This window comes from Condylura cristata, unplaced genomic scaffold (genome assembly GCF_000260355.1).
Source record: "Condylura cristata isolate star-nosed mole 26May11 unplaced genomic scaffold, ConCri1.0 scaffold00028, whole genome shotgun sequence".
Taxonomy (NCBI): domain Eukaryota; kingdom Metazoa; phylum Chordata; class Mammalia; order Eulipotyphla; family Talpidae; genus Condylura; species Condylura cristata.
This window is the reverse complement of record NW_004567129.1, coordinates 24111731-24133899: the sequence shown is the minus strand read 5'-3', so window position 1 is coordinate 24133899 and position 22169 is coordinate 24111731. Positions and strand designations below refer to the sequence as shown.

The window sequence follows — 22169 nt, the reverse complement described above, 5'->3', positions numbered from 1 at the left end:
GCAGTCCAAAAGGTATGGATCACCAGAAAAATTTACTTTGTATTTCTACCCATTGTCAAACATTTTTATTAGATTAAGAACCCTGAAAAAACTCTGCCCCTTCAAGTCGATGCTTCCAGGTCTCCCATCTAACCTAGATGACCTAACAGATGTTGAAGTAAATTTCCTGCTTCCAACACAACCAGCCTGACTCACCTACAAATCAGTGTTCTTGCAATATTCAAAGCCTACTAGCAAATGACTATGTTCTGAGGTGATGAGGCTAAACACAGTGGAAGAGAATTTTGCCAGGGTAACCCTATCATGAATTGGCAGATACAATGCAGGAAATCTTGTCTGGAGTAAAACCTATAGAAAATGCATTCATTGCAGGCTTTGAGCAGCCCTTAGATAAAGTTCACCAGGAGGGAGATTGTTAGGTTGGCACAACAGGTTGGAATGTAGTGAAATAAATGAAGATGTAAAGGAGTTGCTTGAAATACATGGTGAAAAATTATCTGAGAATTTTGTGTAGGTGGAAAAACCAAAGGCGAAAGATGATGACCACTTAGGGTGCAGAGCCACCTTGAACCTGCACAAATAAAGATTGTCTGAAGCTTTCCTGCTGTTAGAACCAGTCACAGCCATTTTCACCCAAAAAAGATCAACAAAGTTCAGAAGCAAACAAGATACTGAGTGGATAAAACTGCTACCAAGAATTTTACAAACAAGTAAATAAACATGCACAACAAACCACAGACATGGTTTTGTAAGCCCCAGTTAATGAAGGAACCAGAGCAGTTGTGACAGCACCAATGCCACTACCATCAATACCATTCCACCGCAATTTCCTGCAACTCCATGTCTCTGAAGGTCTTTAAACATCCCCCTCACCTTGTGACAATGACCACTCTGCCTCTCCACTCTTCAGCAATAGGACAACTACTCTGTTGCCTATCACCAGTGATGAAGATTACATCTCTCCTATGCTATCCACTAGCCCTATGACTGCCATCACTCACTGATTCAACAAAAATTGGGTATCTATCATACTTGTTTTTATTATTTTTTCTTGCACGTATATATAGTTCACATTTACTTCCATTTTTTATCAAGATTTATTTATTTATGCACACAGGACTGAGGTACAGGTCAGAGGTGCAGGGGCAATGAGAGGGTTCACCAGAGACAGAGCAGGGAGCAGAACAGGCAGATCAATGAAGTACACTGCTGGAGGGAGCAGCTGGCGAAACAGGAAAGGTCTGCCTCACCATGTGGATCACCTCCAGGCAGGGGATCTAACTCGCACGAAAGTGGCTGCATCCAGCTTGCAGTGTTGTGCTTTAACCTGCTGCGCCACCAGGTAGGACCTCATTTCTTCAACGTTTTAGAAGTGTTTTGGGGTCTTGTTTGGAGATGAGAAATATGCCAAAGTGACTCTGCTTCATATTAGTAAGTGTACACTAGAATGGTTATTTCCATCTGCAGATGAAATGATCTTGCTTTCATGCCAGAGTTGTTAGTGCAATGGCAGTCATAATGAATAAAAGTACCAAATCAGTAAGTTGTATACCTTAAACTTACACAACATTGTATATCAATTATATCTCAATAAGCAAATTAAAAAAAAATGCCCCAGAAACAATAATGCTCCCCAAAGCAGTCGAATTCCTGGGATTTGGTTTTCAAATAATAAAAAGACCCAAGACTCCTTGGGAAAAAAACTGCCCAAGAGATTGGAGGGGGGGGAAAATACAAAGTGAGTTTGTGTCATCCTGAGGCAAAAAGAAAGGAAACATTCAAGAATCTCAGGGGAATGTAACTTTTAAGTTCATTTGACTTATGATCAATATTGGTATAATTTGCCCCAAATGCAGCATCACTGAGAAGACTTTAAGGAGGGCCCACCTGGGGGCACAATGGGTTAAAAAGCGCAGCACTATAAAGCAGTCTACCAGTTTAACCAAATGTAAGACTGACTATCCAAAGAACAAGTCTACATGTGAGGAACATATCAGACAAAATCAAGTATTGGATAATTTTATCAGATCACTGTCCTGTTGGGCTCATCTAAAAGTCAGCAGGAAGTGGTGAAAAAGGTAGGGTCTTTTCACAAAAGTTACTGAAGATATTAAGGCAAATGGGGAAGGTTTAAAGTTGGCTGGGTATTATAAAATTATTTCATATTCATAAGGATGGTGTGCTATTAAACCTAAATTAGTAGGAGATGGATGCTGAAGCATTTGGAATCAAATAATGGAAAAAACAAATACGGCAAAATGTCAATTGTTGAATCTAAAAAAAAAGTTATGTGGCTATTCGATATACCATTCACTTTTTTGTATGTGAGAAGTTTTTCTTATTCAGTGGGTATGGAAGACATGTATTAACTATCATTTAAAGCAAGAAACACAATTATATTTTAATTTTTATAACTAATTTTTACAAATGAAATTTAAGTACTAGCAATTTGTAAACTGTGATAGCACTTGTCACAGCACTAGCAATACACTAGGTCTAAATGACCTTGAACCGGTAACCCCAAGCTTCACCATTTACCATCTATAATATAAGGAGTCAAATGAATCAGAGCTTTCCCAACAGAGTATGTCAATAATGGTTGGAAGTTTAGCAGAAAAATGCGTCTTCTAAACGCACAAGACAGATTCAAACCATTCTGTTCTGATAAGAGTCAGGTGAACATTAGGAAAGGGTCCATACAAACAAATGGATAATGTGCTCTATCAGCACAACACTGTCTTAACCACTGGTAGAAATGCCCATCTAAGGTGAACTGCTGGAGAAGTTTCCACACCAAAAGAGCACAACCAGGCTGACTAAGATGGGACTTTCTGGCCTAGAGTGTTGATATGGAAAAGCTGAGTGGTGGGTTCTTGACAGAAACCAAAACTAATTTTTTCCAGATGTCCCACTTTCTCCCTGGTTTCTTTAAAAGGGAGAGTTCACTATTCTGTGTGCGACTTTATGACCAACAAAGCAGCAATATAAATGTTCGTCCTGTATTTACTATCCCTCCAAAAGGCAGAAATTCTATTTCCCCAATACATTTCATCAAAATATTGGTTCATATATTAAAATCTTCACTATAATTACTGCGTATATATTAAGATAAACTTATGCAAGTATAATTACAACAAATACTTTAAACACCTGTTTGAAGCATTTTACATATTTTTATTTTTTTTTTTTTAAAGATTTATTTATTTATTCATACAGAACTGGGGTACAGGCCAGAGGCTCAGGGGCGGTGAGAGGCTTCACCAGAGACAGAGTGGGGAGCCGAACAGGCAGATTGACGAAGTACACTGCTGAGGGGAGCAGCGGGCGGGTCAGGAGAGGTCTGGCTCGCCATGTGGTCTCCTCCGGGGCAGGCGGCAGGCGGGAATCAAACTCATGCGGAAGTGGCTTCAGATTCTCAGTGCTGCGCTTTAACCCGCTGCGCCACCAGGGAGGGCCACATATTTTTATTTTTTAAAAGATTTATTTCTGTGTAGAAGAACTGGGGTGAAGGCCAGACAACTCACCAGAGACAAGATTGGGGAGCAGTGGGCAAGACACGAGATGTCTGCTGCATCATATGCGGGTTAGATCCCTGGCCAGAGATAGAACCCAGGCCACAGCAATGACAACACTGAGACTGAACCCACAGGCCAGCAACGAGGCCCCTACATATTTTATTTATACCTGGTAACTATGGCAGCTCTTTCTGCCCACTTGTGTCTGTGCAAGCATCCTTTCCTTTCCCTCTTTTATGGGAACGTTGCCCTTTTGGGTATAGTCAATAAGCCTGATAACTATGTGAGGAAGAAAAACTTCACAAAAGACCTTAACCTGAAGTTAGTATTAGACTTTTAAAGACATAGTAACATAAACTTTATATTACAGCTTTAAAATCAGTTTTAAAATGTCCCAACATTTTTTAAAGATTTATTTATTTGTTCATGCAGAACTGGGGTACAGGCCAGAGGTGCAGGGACGGTGAGAAGCTTCACCAGAGACTGGGTGGGGAGCAGAACAGGCAGATCGATGAAGCACACTGCTGAGGGGAGCAGCGGGCGGGTCAGGAGAGGTCTGCTATGCAATGTGGTCACCTCCGGGGCAGGCGGGGATCAAACTCATGCTGAAGTGGCTTTAGTTTCTTAGTGCAGTGCTTTAACCTGTTGCGCCACCAGGGAGGGCCAGAATAACTTTTAAAAACATTATTAGGTCAATTAAGTTTTACACATTCCAAGATTCTCTACACAAAAATCTCAACTTATGGAGGCCATTCACCTTGTTCACTGTGCAGGCAATTTTAACATAAAAAAACTGGAGACTCTTTTAACTTTAGAAAGGCTTGCCAAGTTGGCTCTTGGGTAGTGTCTGCAAACTTCGTTTTGGGGTCAATCCCCACTCCTGGAATTAGTAAGAGTGGCTCCCTGTGCCTAAACTGACCCCAAACATGGATTATGTCAAGTACCTGCTTTCCTTCAGAGTCTAAATTAATATGTAGTTAGCAGAGAGTACATACATAACTAAGCCACAGTAACAACCCTGGGCACCATTTTACATTTCACAATTCCATGCTGGAGTAAACTAAATGTGTCCTATTTGACTCCTCTGGACTTTATCCTATATACATTTTCCTTTTGTCACTTGTGTTTTATGACCTGACCTTTTGCTGTAATAAATCATATGAGTTCAACCATATGCTGGGTTCCAACAAGGAGTCCTCCCAATGAACCCCAGGGTGGTAGTCTCAGGAGCAGCTGACACACCCTAGCAATCAAGATGAAGTGTCTTCTGAACATAACAGGGACCCAATTTGTGGATTTCTGCTCTACTATATGAGGAATCCATTTCAGATTTTTGAACCTTATCCTAAAGACAATTCTGTAGGCTCTCTGAATTGGTTTGGGTTTTAGGTACTTAGAGTAGCAAAAGCTGGCTAGATGCTCATCAAATCCGTTTCCTTGTTTTAGTTGCACAACTAGACTCTATTTCTCAGCCTCTATTAGAGGAGTTCTAATCAATGGAATGAATGTAGACCAAAAACACCAGCCACTTAAACCACCTAGTCATGAACATCTGATCCTTTCAGCTGAAGACCCCTCAAGAATGAAAGTAAACTGGAACCACAAGATACAAAGACGTCTGCATAGAAAGCAACCGAATAAACACTTAATGAAAGCTCTCCTGTGTTAGTGTCTTTTGGTAATTCACTGATACCTCAGTTTGTCTGTTACACTAGCCTGCTGTGCCAAACAGAGGACATGACCAAGCAAAAAAAATTTAGTTACTTGCCCTCCATGGTGATGCAGCGGGTTAAAGCACAGCACTGAGAAGCTAAGGCCACTTTAGCATGAGTTAGATCCCTGCCCCAGGAAGGTGACCACATGGCGCACACAGCAGACCTCTCCTGACCTGCCCGCTGCTCCCTCAGCAGTATACTTCATTGATCTGCCTGTTCTGCTCCCCGCTCTGTCTCTGGTGAAGCCTCTCACTGCCCCTGCACCTCTGGCCTGTACCCTAGTTCTGTATGCATAAATAAATAAATCTTTAAAAAAAATTTATTCTTGATGTGAAAATTACTCTTTAATGTAAAAATTTAGTTACTCTTTAGTTACTCTTAAGCTGAAAAGAAAAAGCTGAGGAAGAAAGTAAGTCGTAAAGAAATTAAGAATATCAGAGGAAAAGAGAAGTGAATGTATTGAAGACTAAACTGCAAGGAGTCTAATAAGACTGTGTGAAGAATAAGGAAGTCAAGGAAAAAAGGAGCCAAACACCTGTATGCAGACTAGGCACATGGATCCTGCTTTGACATCAACCAACCAAGAAAGAGGAAGTTTAAAGGACATGATAGAAAATGAGGAATTTGAGCCCTCCCCAGTGGCACAATGGTTAAAGCACAGCACTGTGAAGCTAGCTGCAGCCACTGTAGCACTGAGTTCAATTCCCGGCCAGGGAGGTAACCTACATGGTGTGACAGACTTCTCCTGACCTGTCCACTACTCCCCCTCAACAGTGGATGTCATTACATCTGCCTGTTCTGCTCCCCACTCTCCTATGCTATCCACTAGCACTATGACTGCCATCACTCACTGACTCAAGAAAAATTGGGTATCTATCATACTTGCTTTTATTAATCTTTCTTACATGCATATATAGTTCAAATTTACTTCCATTTTTTACCAAGATTTATTTATTTATGCATACAGAACTGGGGTACAGGCCAGAGGTGCAGGGGCAGTGAGAGGATTCACCAGAGACAGTGGGGAACAGAACAGGCCAACTGATGAGGGGAGCAGCGGGCGGGTCAGGAGAGGTCTGCCGTGCCATGTGGGTCACCTCCGGGGCTGGGGATTGAACTCCCACTGAAGCAGCTGTGGCCAGCTTGCAGTGCTGTGCTTTAACTCACTGCGCCGCCAGAGAGGACCCATAAATAAATCTTAAAAAAAAAAAAAAAAAAAGAATTGTTAAAAAAAATGAAATGAGGAATTTAATTTAGGACATATCTGAAGTGAGGGATACAATACAGATGAAATCTACCGACAGTTGGATTTACAGTCTGGGGGCATAACAGGTACAGGCTAAAATACAGAACTGGGAATCATCAATATTTAGAGGAGACAGAATGGGATGAACTGTATGAGAATAAGGGTCCAGAGAGCCCTACAAAGCTTAATATATTAAAGTAGGTAGAAAAAGAAATCAAAAAAAAAAAAAAAAAAAAGGAAACGAGGTCTCTCTGGTGGAGCAAGGGTTTAAGTATTAGCACTAGGAAGCTTAACAGCTAATGTAGCCCTAGTTCTATCTAGGGCTACAGGGAGCTGACCCACATGGCACAGCAGACGTCTCCTGTCTCACCTGCTGCTCCCCTCAGCAGTGTATTTCAGTCAGTCTGTCTGTCTGTTCTGCTCCCCACTCTCTCGGTGGATTCTTCCCCACCACACACACCCCCGCATGCAACTCTTGCCTATACACCATCACTTTCTTATATGCATAAATAAGTAAAATGAATCTATAAAAAAAATTTAAGAAGCAAATGAAGAAATGTGGAGAGGTGGAAGAAACTTGAGAGTGCAGAGCATCAGAAACCAAGAAGAGTTCTCTATTTAGTGGTATTAAGTAAAACCAAGGAATGGACAATACCCCAAGAAAGATCTAAGGACAAGTCTTGGGAGAGAGCAACTGTGGCAGACACACTCTAAAATAACCCCAAAGAGCCTTGCCGATATTTACAGTTATGTCATCCCCTCCTCTTAAATTCAGGCTAGCTGGACCTTAAGCATGGCTTCAAAAGAATAGAGTTTTAAGTCATTCCCAGAGTTAAATTACAAAAAGTTTGATTTCTCAATTTATCTCTCTGGGTCTGTGCCTGGAAGGAAGCAAGTTACAATGCTGTAAGCAAACCTAGGAAGAACGCACATGTGCAAGGGCTCATGACTTCTAAGTAACAGCTAGTAAGGATTTGAGGCCTGTCAACTGCCCCATGAGTGGGAGGTTAAGATCTCCCCATCTCCTAGGCTTAAGAAGATTGTGGGCTTTGGTCATACCTGCATCACAACTTGTGAAGCACAGAGGCAAAAAAGCACCTAGCTAAACTGCGCCTGTCAAATAATCAAGAGTAAGAAAGTTTTACGTAGCTAAATTTGGATGTATAATTTGTTAAACAGGAGTTTATTAATGAATATATCCACTATCTACAGAAACTACAGGAAAGAGATTTTAAAAGATATATAGTTGGGAGTATATAAAAAGAGGAAAGAAACTGTTATAAATGATAAGAATTAACAATTATGAGATCACTAAAGCCTTTCGAGAGAAGCAAGACACTCCTCACTGAAAGTCAGGTTAGGGCTCCTTCACAGAGGGACAAAAAAACATCCAGTAATAAGACCTAGGTCTAACTCAAATCTCAACCCAAGGCCCCTCAAAAACTTAGCAACCACTTCAGATCATCTATGGGCTATTCTGATCTACCTCCCCTTCCCCTTCAGCAAGCATGATGCACTATAAAATTTAATCACACTGCTCAACAGTTTCATATGTATTTTTCTTTTCATCAGTTCCCAAGGACTTACCACAAGTCCTAACCAAACAAGTTCTGTGGGAACTGAAAACTTTCCAGAACCCTGATAAGTACAGTATCAATATTCAATTTCTAAGTCCTTAAAACAGAATTCCACTAGAATTTTTAACAGAAACAAAAAGTAGTCAAAGTTCAGGAAGTTTCTTCCACCTTCATCATCCATCAGAGATCAAGATAACGTTTCATAATCTCATTTCAAATGGATCTGTCTTTAATTGTAACAGTATTACTATTTTATATATCACTGAAAATTTACTTGGCAGTATTTTTACTATGACAAGATGTACCGAAATTTCAGAGATTTGAACCTCCAAAAGCATCCTGAACTGTCTGAATGTGGGAGAGCCAATGGCATTCAATTAGAAGTAGAGCTGCAATAAACATTTTGCAAGAAAGCAATACTAACAAAGTAATTTTTCCCAATGAGCAATATCTCTCCCAAATGGCAACAGTGTACTTGTTGAGGAACTATCAAGAGAGACCTTCCATACATTTTCTGTAGAGTGGGCCTCAGATGCCAACTCTCAAGGTTTGGCTTTCTACAAAACTAACACAAGGCCAAGCATAAAACTCAACAAGGTGGTAAATATTAGTATATGGCTTACAACTTAATCAGAGAAACAGTTAGTGCATCATATATATTAACCCATATATTTGCTGAATGCTTACAATGTATGTTAGTTGAGATAAAGCAATAAACATACATACATACATATCTGAGGGAGAGAAAGAGTTAAACTATAAATTATGGAGCACATTAAACATTATGAAAAAAGAAAAAATAAATAGATGTGAACCAAAGCTAGAAGTGATGCAATTTAAGTATGATGCGCAGAAGTCACACTTAAGAAAGCAGTATTTGAACAGACTTGAAGGAGTGGAGGGGTTTAGTTATGTGGAGGGGTTTAGGTATCTGGGAAAAGAATATTCCAGCCAGATGTCTGAAGAAAGGTAAGGAGGTCAAGTGTAACTTAAGCAAACAGTGAAGACAGAAAACAGTATGTTGAAAGAAATAGGTTGAAGAAGGCATGACTAGACCCTGTTGGTGATGAAAGGCCTTTCTTTTGCTTTTACTGAGGACAAATAGAGAATCAAATACTTTTAAAACTCTCTAGATAATGAATCAAGAATAAGCTGTATGGAAGGGTAGAAGCAGAATAAATAATAGTACACTAGGAAAGTATTAGTCACTGAAACCCAAACACAGGCCTCTACAACACTATATACAGAAATGTTCCAAAACTAATTATTTTTTTAAAGATTTATTTATTTATGCATACAAAACTGGGGTACAGGCCAGAGGTGCAGAGGTTGAGAGGATTCACCAGAGACAGAGTGGGGGTCAGAGAAGGCAGATGGGAGGGGCTGTGATTCAAACTCACACAGAAGAGGCTGTGGCTAACTGGCAGTGCTGTGTGTTAACCCACTGCGCCATCAGGGAGGGCCCAATACTAATTTTCAAAAGAATGTCTAACAGCTTTGTGTGGCTGTTAATCCAAACCACACATCAACACAGTTCAAAGTACTATAAGCAAAGTACTATAATCAAATAAGTCCCTTATTTTTAAAAACTGAAAAACTGACTAGAGCCTAAAAAGTGTGCTTATTCTGGGGCCCTTCCTGGTGACACAAGGTGTTAAAATGCAGCACTATGAGATATCCATAGCCTCTTCAGCAGGAGTTGGATCTCCAACCAGGGAGCTGACCCACATGGTACAGCAGATTCTCCTGTCTCACCCACTGCACCCCCTCAACAGTAGATTTCAGTATATCTGCCTGTTCTGCTCCCCACTCTGTCTCTGGTGAATCCTTTCACCACCCTTGTACCTCTGGCGTATACCCCCACCCACTTCTGTATGCATAAATAAATAAATCTTTAAAAATAAAGTATGCTCAGGTGATTTGGTGATGGGAAGCCCATGGGGATTACAACTGAGATGGAAAGAGGCACAAAATGATGTAAAAATAAACTGTTATATAATTAAAAAATAAAAATTAAGTGTGTTTATTCCAAAACTGGAAAGGAACCTAGTTAATTTATAATCAACTGGGGACCCTCCCTCGTGATGCAATGGGTTATAAAGCACAGCACAATGATAGTATTGCAGCCACTGTGCAGCACCAGTTCATCCTGGGCCAGGTAGGTGACCCATAAGACACAGCAGACCTCTTCTGACCCACCCGCTACTCCCCTTGTCAGTGTATTTCTTATTTCTGCCCCCCAATTCTGTCTCTGGTGAATCCTCTTCACTCCCTGCACTTCTGGCCTGTTCTGTATACATTAATAAATCTTTGAGAGGAAAAAGGAAAAAAAAATCAACTAAGGATTCAGATCCTTCTTAGAAGCATTTACAAAACTTTAAAGCTACAGAGAATATAACATACTTAAGACTACTAAACAATAAAAGAGAATACCCTTCTTGCAGCTACTTAATTTTTTTAAAAAAAGATTTGTTTTTCTATGCATACAGAACTGGGGTCCAGGCCAGAGGTGGAGGAGCAGTAAAAGGCTTCACCAGAGCCAGAGTGCAGAGCTGGACAGGCAGGTCAACGAAGTACACTGTGAGGGGAGCAGTGGGAGACAGAGGTCTGCTGTGCCATGTGATCACCTCCAGGGCTGGGGATCAAACTTGCAATGAAGCAGTTGCAGTCAGCTTGCAGTGCTGTTGCAATGCTGCTAACCCAATGTACCACCAGGGAGAGCCAGGAAGGAGCTACTTAATTTTTTTTTTTAAGGTTTATTTATTTTGTGCATACAGATCTGGGGTACAGGCCAAAAGCTCAGGGGCGGCGAGAGGCTTCACCAGAGACAGAGTGGGGAACAGAACAGGCAGATCGACGAAGTACACTGCTGAGGGGAGCAGTGGGCGGGTTAGGAGAGGTCTGCCACACCATGTGGTCAGCTCCGGGCAGGCGGGACTCGAACTCATGCGGAAGTGGCTGTAGCTTCTCAGTGCAGTGCTTTAACCCGCTGCGCCACCAGGGAGGGCCCAGGAGCTACATAATTTTTTTTTTTTTTTAAAGATTTATCCATTTGTGCATACAGAACTGGGGTACAGGCCAGAGGCTCAGGGGCAGTGAGAGGCTTCACCAGAGACAGAGTGGGGAACAGAACAGGCAGATCGACGAAGTACACTGCTGAGGGGAGCAGCGGGCAGGCCAGGAGAGGTCTGCCCCGCCATGTGGACTCCTCCGGGGCAGGCGGGGATAGAACTCATGCGGAAGCGGCTTTAGATTCTCAGTGCTGTGCTCCAACCCGCTGCGCCACCAGGGAGGGCCCTGGAGCTACATAATTTTTAAAAAATAACTATACCAAGAAACAACTTACTCAAATATCTGCTAGAGTTCAATTTACACTACTGAAGAATATCTTAAAACTTAAATCCCTCTATCCTTTGGGCTAGAAGTGCTAGTTTATTACACTTAGGTTAAGTAATGATCAGTCTAATAACTAATTTTTTTGCCAGATTACTCTTTTATATTCTCACACTGAGGAAACAAAAACCAAAGTCTGTCTTGTCCTCAAAAAAAAAAAAAAAAAAAAAAAAAAAGCTAGAGAAAACCTGTATTTGCTTTTGGTCACAACTAAGAAAATCTTACCAAAATAAAATTTTCAGAGTATTTCACAACACTTTCATACCATCTAAATTTATATAGTACTGTATATCAATCATGTAGCAAAACTGATTGGGGGGCAAGGTTAATAGTAAAAAAATACTCTCACTTGCTAATTCAAGGATTTGCCAATATATACAATGTTTAACTCTACAGAAATATTAATCGTCATGTTGATGCTCTAAAATCCAACCCATGAAATGAAATCCTTAACTATAAAATGAATCTTCAGAGATTTTTAAAAAAGATTTATTTATTCATATAGAACTGGGGTACAAGCCAGAGGTGCAGGGATGGTGAGAGGCTTCACCAGAGTCAAAGTGGGGAGCAGAATAGGCTGACTGATAAAGTACACTGCTGAGGGGAGCAGCTGGCGAGTCAGGAGAGGTCTGCCACGCCATATCGGTCACCTCTGGGACTGAGGATTGAACTTGTGCTAAAGTGGCTTTAGCTTCTTAGTGCTGTGCTTTAACCCACTGTGCCCAGAAATTTTTTTTTTTAAAGATTTATTTATGCATACAGAACTGAGATACAGGCCACAGGTGTGGCAGGTGAGAGGATTCACCAGAGACAGAGTGGGGAGCAGAACATATAAATCAATGAAGTATATTGCTAAGGGCAGCAGCAGGCTAAACAGGAGAAGTCTGCTAAGCCATTGTGGGTCAGCTTCCTGGCCCAGGATCCAACTCTTGCTGAAGTAGGTGGGACCAACTTTGCAGTGCTGAGGGTTAACTTCTTGCGCCACCAGGGAGGGCCCTCAGAGATTTTAATGAATAACCAACTTCCCATCTTTCTCTTATTTTTTTTTTAATGTTCAAATCCACAAATCTTTTTTTTCTTGTATAGAGCTCAAGAAGTATAGAAAGAATTAACTTTAACAAAGTTTAAACATCTAAAAGATGTAAACAAAATTCTAAGTATATAGCTCCAAGAAAAGCAGTCTGTGCCTCAAAGAACAAAATCCACGCTGTACTGTTTTCCAAGAATGCTATGTCCTATAAATCTACACAAGTAAACCTTATTCATTAAAATCTGGGGCAACTGCGTATTTGTTTGGGGGGAGGGAAGGTTATCCACTGTAAAATGAGATAGAAATTTAAAGATAAAAAATCTTACAAGACAGTATGTAGTTCAGTTAAGTGAAAACTGGCCAAGAGGAATTCAAGAAATCAATTTTGTTTAAGGCTGCCAGGGGAAATTTTTACACAGTGAAACTGAGTTTAAACTGGAAGGATAATATTTTGGTAGACCCAAACAATGATATTCCAGATAAAAGGAGCAAATATGTAGTTGAGAAACAATGAGTCTTTCTGACTACAGTAGGTCCTCAAGTAAATTTCACTGTTCTTGTAACACTGATTCCTGGCTGGCACCACTATGTGGAATTTTGTATATTCTCCCCTAATCTGTGTGGTAACCTGGTTTACTCCCACATTCCAAAGATGTGCATATTAGGTTTGTTATGTGTCTAAGTACCAGTGTGAGTACCCTGCAATGGAACCGCATTGTGGCCAGCAGTGTTGGTTTGTTCTAAAACCCAGCTGCAGAGCTGCTGCCATAGGCTCTATGAACCCAAGATCCTGAACTAGAAAACAAGTGGGCTGGAAACTGAAGGAACAAGAACAAATGATTGGTTATTATTAGAAGTGTGCTGGGCCTTTTAAAGTTTGGTGATGCTGTTGTGACAGCAGTATGCCACAGGAAGTTGACTCTTATTTATATCAACTAGCCTGTGGCAAAATTAATTTCATTGTATGTCAAAGTCGCACTTACAAGAACCAATAAAAGATATTAAGTGAGGACCTAGTGTATAGCATAAAACAGCAATGTGCCATCACAGATGTCAAGGATAAACACACAGCTCCAGGAAAATATTTGAAGGACTTTTGAGCAAAGGGTGGCTATTTTCAAATCAACAATTTAGAAGGCAATTTGGCAGGGGGGGAAAAAAAGCATTAGCTGTATTCCTAGAATCTTTTACAGTCTGAATGTATTCAGATATTACTGAATGTAATAAAGAAACTCAACACAGTACATACACTTCCCCCATCCAAGAATGTTCCTATTTGGCAGATTATTTTTTTGGCTCTAAAAATGCTGCTACCATTGATTAATACAGAAAATTTTTTAGCATTTCCAAACCCAAAACCACCTATCTCAGTAATCCTGCCCAACAGGACTATTTTACTCTCCTATAGCGGGGAAAATGTGTAAACAAATGTGGTACGTATGTACATACATACATACATACATACATACATACAAGAGATTAGCTAGACACTGCAAAAAAAGGTAAAAAAAAAAACAAAGGAGTAATTATTATGATGGGACTACATAAAAATTTAAAAGTAGCATTGCATTTCAAGAAGCTATAAATTCAAGATGGCAAATTTTCTAAAACTTGAAAGGAAAATGCTGAGCTATTAAAGTGAAGCTTAAAAACAGTAAGACGTTGTCTTTCAAAATGTTTTCATTCCACTTTAAACTTCATGTAATTAGTCCACACAAAAAAGAACCTCTCCTGCATGAACTTTAACATCTCATTCAATATTTTAGGAATGCCCTTGTAAAAACTGTCAACAAAATTCACTAAGACTTTGTATACTGGAGATTTACAATGAATTTTCTAGCATTAAGGACAGAAAGGTGTTTCCTAAGTCTATTCTTCCAAAGACTACACGCTTTTCCCTTCAATTCTCAACATAGAGTTTCAGGTAAGACCACTGTGAATTACTGGCTTTTCAAACAAAACTTTCCAATGAGTAATTTGTTTTGTTGTTTTGCTATATTCTTATAAATATATGAGTGAAAAGTATATTAAAATAAACTCGTGGATGTGGAATGCAAAGGGCTTTTGATCCCATTTTTGCTTTGAAACATGCTTCTTAAAATTTGTGAGCGAACAGAGAAAGAACTGCAGACTTTTCTATATATAAAATCTTAAAATAAGTCTCAGTGGGATTCCATTTTGAAACTTCCCAGCAGGAAGTTCTGTCTGGTCAGAGGGGCCTTTAGGAAGTGCTTCATCTAATATCTTCATGGCTTAAGAGTTAGCTTTTTGTTTGTTCATAAAAGAACATGCAAGTTTACAAAATTTAGCATTTTAAAATGGCTCTTTTTTCCCCTAATTTCAAAAACATTTTACAAAAGATTCAACATTCAATTACAGTTATGGACAAATTCCCTTACAGTGCCAGAGTTATCTCAGAATAGAATGTTCAAGTTTATAAACTTAATCTGATTTAAAAGGAAGTTTTTTTTATATCTAGATCAGAAACTCACCAAAAACATACTTGAAAAAAGCAACATGCAAGAACGATTTGAGATCAGTATTTAAAAATGTTTTGAAAAGACAGCAAGCATTTTCTCTTCTGTCCTCCACATACGTTTTTTAAAAAATTACTTAAACCAAAGTTAGGAGAATGTCAACATACTTGGCCTGAGAAGATCCATGGTAAAGACAGGGATTTAAATCTCCAGGAGACTTAAATTTCCAAGAGAAATTTACAGACTAGAAAGCCAGGGATTCATTCCAGGGAATTAGGAACCAAAAGATTTTCAGTATCTGGTCCACCATATTGCCACAAAATTCTATCTTAAAACTTGTAAGATTACAATCTTGGGTAAGAAAGGAAATACTTTCAGTTATTAATAGTCAACTCTTTCTGTCTGGTTCTATACTTAAGCTTCCACTAAAGGACTTCAGACCCACACTTGTTGAAAAGGGACCAACTCCCCAATTAAGTTTTATTTAAAATGCTACCATTTCAGTCAAAGCATAAGATGCCTCAAACTTTATGTATCAGCTCATTTTCTCCTTAGACAAGGTAACAATTTGCAAAGCCCTAAAACATTATTATTTAAACTGTTACCATTTATCTTATTATTAATTAATAAGTGAAATACTATGCTCCCAATCTTTGGAGGTGTCGGAATGTCAACGCTCAGACCACAAACTTATTAAACTCAAACACATCTACAAAAACCACTTGTTCTTAGTTTGTTTGACAAGTCCCTGTATTTTCCTTGCCTTCCCATTTTTTCATCCATGTATTCCTACTCCTAATTATCATGAGAGAAACGTTCAGAATTTGGGGGAGGGGAGACAAAAGTGTCCACTAAAAGCCAACTGCAGTTACCAACTATTAAAATAAATCCCCAAGGCCGTGGAATCAGAGAGAGAGGGAGAGTATTGTTACTTTCTGCAAGAAAACAAACTTTTTATTACAGTCCTGAGAAATCTGATTGATTTCATGGGAGAAATTTTACTTCTCAAAGCGTACTTAACGCACACTTCCAACACATAGCGGGCATTTCCTTTTTAAAATCCTACCACCGTTTACTCTCAGTCGGGGGGGGGGGGGCGGTTTAAGAATCTGGGCGAGGTCGGCTGCAAAGGGCTGGTACCTAGTAAGAACTGTCCCCCTCCACGACCCGCAGCACATCTCACACGGGCACGGGGGCCTCGGGGGCTCCTCTCCCTAGAGGGACACTTCCCCAGGGCGAGAAGAACCGCCACCACAGCTCAGACACTGGGCCAAGTAGGTGGGGGCCGACTTTGGAGAAAGTGCGAGCGCCCCGGCGCGCGAGTGGAACAAAACCTGTGGCCAGAAGTAATAAGGAAGTGCTCGCTCCCGCCCGCCCCTCCCACCCGCGGAACCGAAACACCCCGGCTTTTGACAACGTGCTGGGGGCAGTGGGTGGGGGCAGGCGACTCCGGGTCCTCAGAGAAGAACTGGGAGCCTGCAGCTACTCCAAACACGGCCCCCACGCCCCAGGAGGTAGGCCTCGGGGGCCGATGCCCGCTGACTGCACCCATCCCGGAGCCCGGAGAAAAAGAGGCAGTTGAGGACCTCGTGGGGTCCGAGCAGGGTGCAGCCCGCGCCAGGGGAGGCCCCGCCGTCCGAACTGCCGCCAGCACCGCCCTCCCAGCCTCCAGGCCCCGGCCGGGGGCCAGCTCAAGTCTCGCCCCGAGCCCCGCTCGCCTCTCCGTGGAGCCCTTAGCCCGGCCTCTTCTCTTCAAAACCCGAAGGCTCCCCGAGCCACCGGGAGAAAGTCCGCCCTCTCCCGACGCGCCACTTTCCCGTCCCGACTGCCCAGACTCCGCGGAGCTCGGGGAAACGCTCCCAATGGCCCCGGGACCACCGCCGTTCCTTCCCCCACCGGCACCCGCGTCCCGCCGCTGACACTGCCAGCCTGCCGCAGCCCCTGACCCCAGCCCACCTCACCTCAGGCGGCTCCGGCGGCGCTGGACACAGGAAACTCCTGGGTCCCCGACTCCGGCTCTGCTCTACCCCCCTCTTCGGTTAACTCCGCTTGTTTCTCTACAAAATGGCGCCGGAGGTCGCGCGCTCACGTCGCGGCCTTTCCCCTCCCCGTTCCCATTTCATCATTCGCTGCCCGCCCGAGGAGGGATGACCCCGGCAGCAGCCAATGAGCGAGGCCTACCCGAGGCTGCCGCCCAATCATCGGCAGATGCCCGCGGATTTAAACCAATCACACACGATCACTCGCAGAAGTCAAGGAAGAAATCAGGCTCCTGCTAGCAACTACCAATCCGGACTCCGACTTCGCGGGCTTTGGCCAATTGCCGCTCACTGGTCCCCAGGGACTGAGTTCGAGCCGTCGCGCCTGCGCCCGAGTTGAGGGCCAATGGAGAACAGGCAAATAACTTCGATTTGGGGATTCACGGACTTCCCACCTGCCCTCGAGTACTGTGGCCAGTAGGGGCCCGGCGTTGCCCCCCAGAAACAATAAATGTAGGGGGGCCTAAGCCTTTGCCACCTTGCGCGGGAACTACTTTGAGTTACAGTGAAGCAGCTTTCCCTCGCTTTCCACGCTCTCTCCAGTAGACCGCGGGGCTTCCCATTCTTAAACATCCCCTGCTCTTTGGCGGGGAGCGCCAGCAACCTGAAAGCAAGCCTGGCAGTAACTAAAGAGGTCCGTTGTGCATCCTGGGATTTGTAGTTCCCACTCCGGTCCTGTCACAAAAGTAGTTCGTCACTGACTGCGCTCTGGGATGAGCGGTGCATGCTGGGGAATGTAGTATTCCCAAGCTCTCCCCGGTCCTAACCCGCCTAACTTTCCTCAAGAGAACTTTCTCTTCAGAGGTCTGCTCTTTGAAGGAGGGATGCCTTACTGAGAGGTAGGAAGTTAAGGTTCTCTTTTTAGCTTGTAGTATATAAGCGGTTCTGTGGAGAAAAAGCGTAGATACCTCTTCTGCTAGGAATTGTTATCTATAGTCTATTTTAAGCTTTTGTGGTCAAACGAAAGACTCAAACGAGGGTAAGAGAGCTGAGAAGGAAATGTTGACTGGTCGACTCTTGCATCTTTGAAAACAAAACACACACACACACACACACACACACACACACAACTGTTCTTAACACCGCAGTCCTCAGGGTGGACTCAGTAGCCAGCGGTCTCTTACTCGTTGTGCCTAAAAATGCTTAAAAAAAAAAAAAAGATTATGGCACCAGCTGTTAAAGTGCAGCACTATGAAGCCATCCACAGCCACTGCAGCCAGAGTTCAATCCGCAGCCAGGGAGGGAGCTGACCCACACGGCACAGCCGACCTCTCCTGTCTCCCCGCTACTCCCCTCAGCAGTGTATTTCTGCTTCCCTCTGTCTCTGGTGAATCCTTTTACCCCAGCATCTCTGGCCTGTACCCCAGTTCTGATATGCATAAATGAATAAATCGTTTTTTACAAATTGTGGTAAAAACACTCAACATAAGGTTTACCTTCTTATCCTGGTTAAAAAGCACCATGCAGCAATACTAGCTATATGCAAAAGCAGCATAATATTGGGAGCTGGGGTATCGAACTTTTTCAGCTTGCAAAACTGAAATTCAATAATGACTCTGCATTTCCACCCTCATCATTCAACTTTCTGTTTCTAGGAGTTTGACTGCTTTTGCTACTTCATGCAAATGGAGTTGTGTTTGTATGCCTGGTGTATTTCATTTAGCATTTGTCCTAAAGATCCTTCTTGACACCTACCTTTCCTGGGTTGGAGGCCAACTCTTTCAGCAGATTTTTGCTTCACAGCATACAGAAAGGATAAGAATTGCTTCAGCCTTGTTCATCACTAGCTTCCAACACCTAGCACAGTGCCTGGCACATGGGAGGTGTGTAATCAGGACAGGAGACAGAGAAATGGACCTAAAACTTTGTAATGTTCATGGTAAAGGCTAAACAGACCAAGGATGAAGAATAGGCCTTTCTGTATAGAAGTATTTGTAAAAGTTGCTAAGATCTCTCTAATAGCAGCATTTTGACTGTATTATCACAATTGGAAATGCAGAGACTCACTGACCTACTGACTCCATGTTTAGGAATTTGTCCCACAGATAAATATTGCAAAGGTGTACAAAGTTGAATATTTGAGAGTATGTTCTGATGTATTGTTTATGTGGCCCGAGAACGTTAGAAACAATAAGGAACTGGTTAAATATATGTCTATTGTACTGCCATATAATAGACTACTATGAGGTTTGTCAAAATAATGAGGTAAATCTATATGAACCAATATGGAATGAATCTAAGATTTGTTGTTAAATTAAAAGTTGGGTGTGGCATAGAAAAAAAAGTACAGTTAGTAAGTTATCACTTGTGTAGGAGAAAATAACTTTATAGATATAACTAAATGCATTATAAAGACACCTCCCCCCCCAACTGACACCTGGAAAGGGAGAGGAATGAGGGTAAAGGAGACTTTTGCTTTTTATCCCTTGCACTACTGTACTATTTGAACTTTTATACATAGGATGTATTCATGTTTTATGTCATACTTTAAAATAAGGTTTTTAAAGATTTATTTATTTATGCAGACAAGAACTGGGTACAGGCCAGAGTTGCAGGAGAGGGGAATGAGAGAATTCACCAGAGACAGAGTGGGGAATAGAACAGGTAGGTCTACTGAAATACACGGAGGGGAGCAGCGGTTGAGACAGAAGAGGTCTGCTGCACCATATGGGTCAGCTCCCTGGCCAGGGATAGGACCATGCTGCACTGGCTGTGATAGCTTCATAGAGCTGCACTTTAACCCCTTGTGCTACCAGGGAGGCCTAAAATAAGTTTTTCTAAGAGACAAAAAAATGATAACCATAAAGGTTAACTATCTAAGATTAATTCCATTATTCTGCTAGTTTAGGTGTCAAATATGGATCTCCTAAAATGAAATAAGTTCAAATAAATTTGCATTGCCTTTCTCCCACTTCAGCCTGTCTTTGCCAGAAAAAAAACAGTTTGCTGTTTCAGACTGAGGCTGACCTGGGAGCCCCTTGAGTCCACTGCTGCATCTTCCTCAGAGCTGTACCTACACCACTCCTAGGATTTGACATGCCTTGGGGGCTTAGTCAGGATTTGCACAATTGCCCGGATGTCAAAGTCCATCAACTATGTGTCTTCAGGAATTCTGGGTAGCTTCTATCTTTAGTGGAAAGCAGAGACACTCAGGTTAAAAACGAGACAGCAGTTCCAAATGGAGTCACTAATGCTAAGCCCCAAAGGTCACCAAATTGAGACTTAATTATAGTTTTGGCCTCGTGTCAGACTTCACCGAGGCAACACTAGTGAAGTGATTGGCCTGACAGATCCCTCCCCCAAAGGAAAGTGAGCTTGTCATAACCTATCCACTTTTTTGCTAGGATCACTTCCTATTACCACTCCCTTCTTCCATCATGTGTGCAACTCCTCGGAGCACCTTTCTGTCACCTAGATGGGCTGCTATCTGATTTATGAATCACTGAACAGAGCCATTAAGATTCTTAAAACTTACTTGAATTTTATGGCATCTTTGACACATAGAGTGTATACAAACTGGCGGGAGTAATAGAGATCACCGGTTATAAATTTTTCATTTTACTGAAGGATGTGGTTGAAAATTAGGCAGTGAGGGGCCTCCCTGGTGGTGCAAGGGGTTAAAACACAGCACTATGAAGCTTTCACAGCCACTGCAGCACAAGTTGGCTCCCTGGCCAAGGAACTGACCCACATGGCGCAGCAGATTTCTGCTGTCTCAACTGCTGCTCTCCTCAGCAGTGTGTTTCAGTTGATCTGCCTGTTCTGCTTCCCACTGGCTCTGGTGAATCTTCTCACCCAACCCCACCTCTGGCCTGTACCCCAGTTCTTGTATGCATAAATAAATAAATCTAAAAGAAAAAAAGTATGCACTGACAAACTTTTTTACTAGGTCCTGTCACACAAGGGGTTCACTGAATCCCCTTTTAACTAAGCAATTTTGTGTCCTGGGGTTCAAGCCAACTTAGAAACAGACTATTTCAGCCAGCTGCTAATTATTCACCTCAATCTCCTTCCAGTTCTTTGCCCCCAATTAAGCATCCCAGGCTCTGAGAGAACTTTATAAGTCCTTTTGTTTCCCAAAATAACCTGAAGAGGAAAATGTAAGTGCTAGGAAACAAAAGCTTTATTGAATTGGATTGGGGTGAAGGGAAAAATACCTAGAAGACAAAGGACTTAGATACTTCGAGACCTGTGCAAGCTGTGTTATAAAATATTTGGAGGTGCCTGGAAGAAAGGTTAGCAGAAACACAAAGCCTTATTATTCTATGTTCCTGCTTTTCAGTCCTGTTTATCAGATTACTTAGTAACCTGACTATTTGCCATTCTCTGTCCATTCCAAAGCAACTCACTGACAGCCTTAAGTTCAAATGCTGATGTCCCTGCACCCCAGCCCCACCACCTGGTCCCAAACCTTCTAGCCCCGTGACCACCGTGACTTTGGTATGACCTCGGTACTCTACCTGAGAGGAGGATGTCCAAGGAGCCCCGCTGCAAAAAGTCCACAGAAACCCATTCAGAAACCCAAATGTGGGTCCTCCCTGGTGGTGCAGCAAGTTATAGTGCAGCCCTGTGAAGCTATTGCAGCCATGAGTTCGATCCCCAGCCAGGGAGCTGACCCACATGGTGCAGCAGACCTCCCCTACCTCCCTGCTACTCCCCTTAGCTGTGTGTTTCAGTCAATCTGCCTGTTTTGCTCCCCACTCTGTCTGGTGAATCCTCTCACCCCCCCTGCAACTCTGGTCTGTACCCTAGTTCTTGTATGCATAAATAACTAAATTTAAAATTAAAAGAAACCCAGATATGCTGCTAACCTTCTGTACAACCTTGGGAAAGTGCTTCTCCTCTCTGGCTCTAGTTTCCCTTCTTCACTATTCTAAGGTTGTTAGCTAAGTATTTCATGACTTTCAAACTGTGTTGCTGTGAACTCTTGAGAGACCAAGGATGTAGAAAAATTATGTGCAGTTTTTTCATTCAACTGAACTATTTGCAAAGTAGAACCTTAACGTAATTTAAAAAAAAAAATGAACAGCACAATTGACATACCTTATCATATATACCTTTCAGGACCCCTGAGCTAGGACTGAGTTATTTTCCCCATCTTACTGATCATAAAATTGAGGGCTAGAGAGATTGAGCCTCTTGTCCATGGCAGCATGAAGGTTGCATCCAGGCTGTCC

General features: G+C 42.2%; 1 protein-coding gene across 5 annotated transcripts in view; it reads right to left on the bottom strand.

The window, feature by feature from the left end:
• Positions 1–17074, bottom strand: part of CNOT1 (CCR4-NOT transcription complex, subunit 1) — an 86510-nt gene extending 69436 nt beyond the window's left edge. For 2 of the 5 annotated variants that reach the window (XM_004690509.2, XM_004690510.2), the window contains exon 1: positions 16915–17074. The gene's annotated coding sequence lies outside the window, so the exon portion shown is untranslated. The remainder of the gene's footprint in view (positions 1–16914) is intronic. The other 3 variants (XM_012730595.1, XM_012730596.1, XM_012730594.1) reach the window with 2 other exon arrangements.
• Positions 17075–22169: the final 5095 nt, after the last annotated feature.